Genomic DNA, 7,537 nt, shown 5'->3' with positions numbered 1-7,537 from the left:
CCAGCCCCCGAAGCATTTTCCGGTAGGGCCGCGGCTCTTCCCACAGCTCCCACGCCCAAAGAGCCAGGAGGGTAAGCCGTGCCTCCTTGGAAAGCTCTTTGGCAGCCGCTCGCGTGGCCCCACAGCCCGTGGGGCTGCGGGCTTTCTGTCAGCCGTCAGCCTCGGCGCCACCGGCAACACCTGGCGCCGCCGCGCCAGCCCCCGAAGCATTTTCCGGTAGGGCCGCGGCTCTTCCCACAGCTCCCACGCCCGAAGAGCCAGGAGGGAAAGCCGTGCCTCGTTGGAAAGCTCTTTGGCAGCCGCTCGCGTGGCCCCACAGCCCGTGGGGCTGCGGGCTTTCTGTCAGCCGTCAGCCTCGGCGCCACCGGCACCCACCTGGAGCCGCCGCGCCAGCCCCCGAAGCATTTTCCAGCAGGGCCGCGTCTCTGGCCACAGCTCCCACGCCCGAAGAGCCAGGAGGGAAAGCCGTGCATCCTTGGAAAGCTCTTTGGCAGCCGCTCGCGTGGCCCCACAGCCCGTGGGGCTGCGGGCTTTGTGGCGGCCCTCAGCCTCGGCGCCACCGGCGCCCACCTGGCGCCGCCGCGCCAGCCTGCGAAGCATTTTCCGGTAGGGCCGCGGCTCTGGCCACAGCTCCCACGCCCGAAGAGCCAGGAGGGAAAGCCGTGCCTCGTTGGAAAGCTCTTTGGCAGCCGCTCGCGTGGCCCCACAGCCCGTGGGGCTGCGGGCTTTGCGGCGGCCGTCAGCCTCGGCGCCACCGGCGCCCACCTGGCGCCGCCGCGCCAGCCCCCGAAGCATTTTCCGGTAGGGCCGCGGCTCTGGCCACAGCTCCCACGCCCGAAGAGCCAGGAGGAAAAGCCGTGCCTTGTTGGAAAGCTCTTTGGCAGCCGCTCGCGTGGCCCCACAGCCCGTGGGGCTGCAGGCTTTGCGGCGCCCGTCAACCTCGGCTCCACCGGCGCCCACATGGCACCGCCGCGCCAGCCTGCGAAGCATTTTCCGGTAGGGCCGCGGCTCTGGCCACAGCTCCCACACCCGAAGAGCCAGGAGGGAAAGCTGTGCCTCGTTGGAAAGCTCTTTGGCAGCCGCTCGCGTGGCCCCACAGCCCGTGGGGCTGCGGGCTTTGCGTGGGCCGTCAGCCTCGGCGCCACCAGCGCCTACGTGGCGCCGACGCGCCAGCCTGCGAAGCATTTTCCGGTAGGGCCGCGGCTCTGGCCACAGCTCCCACGCCCGAAGAGCCAGGAGGGAAAGCCGTGCCTCGTTGCAAAGCTCTTTGGCAGCCGCTCGCGTGGCCCCACAGCCCGTGGGGCTGCGGGCTTTCTGTCAGCCGTCAGCCTCAGCGCCACCGGCGCCTACGTGGCGCCGCCGCTACAGCCTGCGAAGCATTTTCCGGTAGGGCCGCGGCTCTGGCCACAGCTCCCACGCCCGAAGAGCCAGGAGGGAAAGCCGTGCCTCGTTGGAAAGCTCTTTGGCAGCCGCTCGCGTGGCCCCACAGCCCGTCGGGCTGCGGGCTTTGCGGCGGCCCTCAGCCTCGGCGCCACCGGCGCCCACCTGGCGCCGCCGCGCCAGCCCCCGAAGCATTTTCCGGTAGGGCCGCGGCTCTGGCCACAGCTCCCACGCCCGAAGAGCCAGGAGGGAAAGCCGTGACTCCTTGGAAAGCTCTTTGGCAGCCGCTCGCGTGGCCCCACACACCGTGGGGCTGCGGGCTTTCCGACGGCCATCAGCCTCGGCGCCACCGGCGCCCACCTGGCGCCGCCGCGCCAGCCTGCGAAGCATTTTCCGGTAGGGCCGCGGCTCTTCCCACAGCTCCCACGCCCAAAGAGCCAGGAGGGTAAGCCGTGCCTCCTTGGAAAGCTCTTTGGCAGCCGCTCGCGTGGCCCCACAGCCCGTGGGGCTGCGGGCTTTCTGTCAGCCGTCAGCCTCGGCGCCACCGGCACCCACCTGGCGCCGCCGCGCCAGCCCCCGAAGCATTTTCCGGTAGGGCCGCGGCTCTTCCCACAGCTCCCACGCCCAAAGAGCCAGGAGGGTAAGCCGTGCCTCCTTGGAAAGCTCTTTGGCAGCCGCTCGCGTGGCCCCACAGCCCATGGGGCTGCGGGCTTTCTGTCAGCCGTCAGCCTCGGCGCCACCGGCACCCACCTGGCGCCGCCGCGCCAGCCCCCGAAGCATTTTCCAGCAGGGCCGCGTCTCTGGCCACAGCTCCCACGCCCGAAGAGCCAGGAGGGAAAGCCGTGCCTCGTTGGCAAGATCTTTGGCAGCCGCTCGCGTGGCCCCACAGCCCGTGGGGCTGCGGGCTTTGCGGCGGCCCTCAGCCTCGGCGCCACCGGCGCCCACCTGGCGCCGCCGCGCCAGCCTGCGAAGCATTTTCCGGTAGGGCCGCGTCTCTGGCCACAGCTCCCACGCCCGAAGAGCCAGGAGGGAAAGCCGTGCCTCGTTGCAAAGCTCTTTGGCAGCCGCTCGCGTGGCCCCACAGCCCGTGGGGCTGCGGGCTTTCTGTCAGCCGTCAGCCTCAGCGCCACCGGCGCCTACGTGGCGCCGCCGCTACAGCCTGCGAAGCATTTTCCGGTAGGGCCGCGGCTCTGGCCACAGCTCCCACGCCCGAAGAGCCAGGAGGGAAAGCCGTGCCTCGTTGGAAAGCTCTTTGGCAGCCGCTCGCGTGGCCCCACAGCCCGTCGGGCTGCGGGCTTTCTGTCAGCCGTCAGCCTCGGCGCCACCGGCACCCACCTGGCGCCGCCGCGCCAGCCTGCGAAGCATTTTCCGGTAGGGCCGCGGCTCTTCCCACAGCTCCCACGCCCAAAGAGCCAGGAGGGTAAGCCGTGCCTCCTTGGAAAGCTCTTTGGCAGCCGCTCGCGTGGCCCCACAGCCCGTGGGGCTGCGGGCTTTCTGTCAGCCGTCAGCCTCGGCGCCACCGGCACCCACCTGGCGCCGCCGCGCCAGCCCCCGAAGCATTTTCCGGTAGGGCCGCGGCTCTTCCCACAGCTCCCACGCCCAAAGAGCCAGGAGGGAAAGCCGTGCCTCCTTGGAAAGCTCTTTGGCAGCCGCTCGCGTGGCCCCACAGCCCGTGGGGCTGCGGGCTTTCTGTCAGCCGTCAGCCTCGGCGCCACCGGCACCCACCTGGCGCCGCCGCGCCAGCCCCCGAAGCATTTTCCAGCAGGGCCGCGTCTCTGGCCACAGCTCCCACGCCCGAAGAGCCAGGAGGGAAAGCCGTGCCTCGTTGGCAAGATCTTTGGCAGCCGCTCGCGTGGCCCCACAGCCCGTGGGGCTGCGGGCTTTGCGGCGGCCCTCAGCCTCGGCGCCACCGGCGCCCACCTGGCGCCGCCGCGCCAGCCTGCGAAGCATTTTCCGGTAGGGCCGCGGCTCTGGCCACAGCTCCCACGCCCGAAGAGCCAGGAGGGAAAGCCGTGCCTCGTTGCAAAGCTCTTTGGCAGCCGCTCGCGTGGCCCCACAGCCCGTGGGGCTGCGGGCTTTCTGTCAGCCGTCAGCCTCAGCGCCACCGGCGCCTACATGGCGCCGCCGCTACAGCCTGCGAAGCATTTTCCGGTAGGGCCGCGGCTCTGGCCACAGCTCCCACGCCCGAAGAGCCAGGAGGGAAAGCCGTGCCTCGTTGGAAAGCTCTTTGCGAGCCGCTCGCGTGGCCCCACAGCCCGTCGGGCTGCGGGCTTTGCGGCGGCCCTCAGCCTCGGCGCCACCGGCGCCCACCTGGCGCCGCCGCGCCAGCCCCCGAAGCATTTTCCGGTAGGGCCGCGGCTCTTCCCACAGCTCCCAAGCCCAAAGAGCCAGGAGGGTAAGCCGTGCCTCCTTGGAAAGCTCTTTGGCAGCCGCTCGTGTGGCCCCACAGCCCGTGGAGCTGCGGGCTTTCTGTCAGCCGTCAGCCTCGGCGCCACCGGCACCCACCTGGCGCCGCCGCGCCAGCCCCCGAAGCATTTTCCAGCAGGGCCGCGTCTCTGGCCACAGCTCCCACGCCCGAAGAGCCAGGAGGGAAAGCCGTGCCTCGTTGGAAAGCTCTTTGGCAGCCGCTCGCGTGGCCCCACAGCCCGTCGGGCTGCGGGCTTTGCGGCGGCCCTCAGCCTCGGCGCCACCGGCGCCCACCTGGCGCCGCCGCGCCAGCCCCCGAAGCATTTTCCGGTAGGGCCGCGTCTCTGGCCACAGCTCCCACGCCCGAAGAGCCAGGAGGGAAAGCCGTGCCTCGTTGGAAAGCTCTTTGGCAGCCGCTCGCGTGGCCCCACACACCGTGGGGCTGCGGGCTTTCCGACGGCCATCAGCCTCGGCGCCACCGGCGCCCACCTGGCGCCGCCGCGCCAGCCCCCGAAGCATTTTCCGGTAGGGCCGCGGCTCTTCCCACAGCTCCCACGCCCAAAGAGCCAGGATGGTAAGCCGTGCCTCCTTGGAAAGCTCTTTGGCAGCCGCTCGCGTGGCCCCACAGCCCGTGGGGCTGCGGGCTTTCTGTCAGCCGTCAGCCTCGGCGCCACCGGCACCCACCTGGCGCCGCCGCGCCAGCCCCCGAAGCATTTTCCGGTAGGGCCGCGGCTCTTCCCACAGTTCCCACGCCCGAAGAGCCAGGAGGGAAAGCCGTGCCTCGTTGGAAAGCTCTTTGGCAGCCGCTCGCGTGGCCCCACACACCGTGGGGCTGCGGGCTTTCCGACGGCCATCAGCCTCGGCGCCACCGGCGCCCACCTGGCGCCGCCGCGCCAGCCCCCGAAGCATTTTCCGGTAGGGCCGCGGCTCTTCCCACAGCTCCCACGCCCAAAGAGCCAGGAGGGAAAGCCGTGCCTCGTTGGAAAGCTCTTTGGCAGCCGCTCGCGTGGCCCCACAGCCCGTGGGGCTGCGGGCTTTCCGGCGGCCGTCAGCCTCGGCGCCACCGGCGCCCATGTGGCGCCGCTGCACCAGCCTGCGAAGCATTTTCCGGTAGGGCCGCGGCTCTGGACACAGCTCCCACGCCCGAAGAGCCAGGAGGGAAAGCCGTGCCTCGTTGGAAAGCTCTTTGGCAGCCGCTCGCGTGGCCCCACAGCCCGTGGGGCTGCGGGCTTTGCGGCGGCCGTCAGCCTCGGCGCCACCAGCGCCTACGTGGCGCCGCCGTGCCAGCCTGCGAAGCATTTTCCGGTAGGGCCGCGGCTCTGGCCACAGCTCCCACGCCCGAAGAGCCAGGAGGGAAAGCCGTGCCTCGTTGGAAAGCACTTTGGCAGCCACTCGCGTGGCCCCACAGCCCGTGGGGCTGCGGGCTTTCTGTCAGCCGTCAGCCTCGGCGCCACCGGCGCCTACGTGGCGCCGCCGCTACAGCCTGCGAAGCATTTTCCAGTAGGGCCGCGGCTCTGGCCACAGCTCCCACGCCCGAAGAGCCAGGAGGGAAAGCCGTGCCTCGTTGGAAAGCTCTTTGGCAGCCGCTCGCGTGGCCCCACAGCCCGTGGGGCCACGGGCTTTGCGGCGGCCGTCAGCCTCGGCGCCACCGGCGCCCACTTGGGGCCGCCGCGCCAGCCCCCGAAGCATTTTCCGGTAGGTCCGCGGCTCTGGCCACAGCTCCCACGCCCGAAGAGCCAGGAGGAAAAGCTGAGCCTCGTTGGAAAGCTCTTTGGCAGCCGCTCGCGTGGCCCCACAGCCCGTGGGGCTGCGGGCTTTGCGGCGGCCGTCAGCCTCGCCGCCACCAGCGCCTACGTGGCGCCGCCGTGCCAGCCTGCGAAGCATTTCCCAGTAGGGCCGCGGCTCTGGCCACAGCTCCCACGCCCGAAGAACCAGGAGGGAAAGCCGTGCCTCGTTGGAAAGCTCTTTGGCAGCCGCTCGCGTGGCCACACAGCCCGTGGGGCTGCGGGCTTTCTGTCAGCCGTCAGCCTCAGCGCCACCGGCGCCCACCTGGCGCCGCCGCTACAGCCTGCGAAGCATTTTCCGGTAGGGCCGCGGCTCTGGCCACAGCTCCCACCCCCGAAGAGCCAGGAGGGAAAGCCGTGCCTCGTTGGAAAGCTCTTTGGCAGCCGCTCACGTGGCCCCACACCCCGTGGGGCTGCGGGCTTTCCGGCGGCCGTCAGCCTCGGCGCCACCGGCGCCCACCTGGCGCCGCCGCGCCAGCCCCCGAAGCATTTTCCGGTAGGGCCGCGGCTCTGGCCACAGCTCCCACGCCCGAAGAGCCAGGAGGGAAACCCGTGCCTCGTTGGAAAGCTCTTTGGCAGCCGCTCGCGTGGCCCCACAGCCCGTGGGGCTGCGGGCTTTGCGGCGGCCGTCAGCCTCGGCGCCACCGGCACCCACCTGGCGCTGCCGCGCCAGCCTGCGAAGCATTTTCCGGTAGGGCCGCGTCTCTGGCCCCAGCTCCCACGCCCGAAGAGCCACGAGGGTAAGCCGTGCCTCGTTGGAAAGCTCTTTGGCAGCCGCTGGCGTGGCCCCACAGCCCGTGGGGCTGCGGGCTTTGCGGCGGCCGTCAGCCTCGGCGCCAACGGCGCCCACCTGGCGCCGCCGCACCAGCCCCCGAAGCATTTTCCGGTAGGGCCGCGGCTCTGGCCACAGCTCCCACGCCCGAAGAGCCAGGAGGGAAAGCCGTGCCTCGTTGGAAACCTCTTTGGCAGCCGCTCGCGTGGCCCCACACACCGTGGGGCTGCGGGCTTTCTGTCAGCCGTCAGCCTCGGCGCCACCGGCACCCACCTGGCGCCGCCGCGCCAGCCCCCGAAGCATTTTCCAGCAGGGCCGCGGCTCTGGCCACAGCTCCCACGCCCGAAGAGCCAGGAGGGAAAGCCGTGCCTCGTTGGAAAGCTCTTTGGCAGCCGCTCGCGTGGCCCCACAGCCCGTGGGGCTGAGGGCTTTCTGTCAGCCGTCAGCCTCGGCGCCACCGGCGCCTAGGTGGCGCCGCCGCGCCAGCCCCCGAAGCATTTTCCGGTAGGGCCGCGGCTCTGGCCACAGCTCCCACGCCCGAAGAGCCAGGAGGAAAAGCCGTGCCTCGTTGGAAAGCTCTTTGGCAGCCGCTCGCGTGGCCCCACAGCCCGTGGGGCTGCGGGCTTTGCGGCGGCCGTCAGCCTCGGCGCCACCAGCGCCTACGTGGCGCCGGCGTGCCAGCCTGCGAAGCATTTTCCGGTAGGGCCGCGGCTCTGGCCACAGCTACCACGCCCGAAGAGCCAGGAGGGAAAGCCGTGCCTCGTTGGAAAGCTCTTTGGCAGCCGCTCGCGTGGCCCCACAGCCCGTGGGCTGCGGGCTTTGCGGCGGCCGTCAGCCTCGGCACCACCGGCGCCCACCTGGCGCCGCCGCGCCAGCCTGCGAAGCATTTTCCGGTAGGGCCGCGGCTCTGGCCACAGCTCCCACGCCCGAAGAGCCAGGAGGGAAAGCCGTGCCTCGTTGGAAAGCTCTTTGGCAGCCGCTCGCGTGGCCCCACAGCCCGTGGGCTGCGGGCTTTGCGGCGGCCCTCAGCCTCGGCGCCACCGGCGCCCACCTGGCGCCGCCGCGCCAGCCTGCGAAGCATTTTCCGGTAGGGCCGCGGCTCTGGCCACAGCTCCCACCCCCGAAGAGCCAGGAGGGAAAGCCGTGCCTCGTTGGAAAGCTCTTTGGCAGCCGCTCACGTGGCCCCACAGCCCGT

The sequence above is a fragment of the Larus michahellis genome, unplaced genomic scaffold (genome assembly GCF_964199755.1).
Source record: "Larus michahellis unplaced genomic scaffold, bLarMic1.1 SCAFFOLD_26, whole genome shotgun sequence".
Taxonomy (NCBI): Eukaryota; Metazoa; Chordata; class Aves; order Charadriiformes; family Laridae; genus Larus; species Larus michahellis.
The sequence above is the reverse complement of the archived record's forward strand: the minus strand, read 5'-3'. Positions refer to the sequence as shown.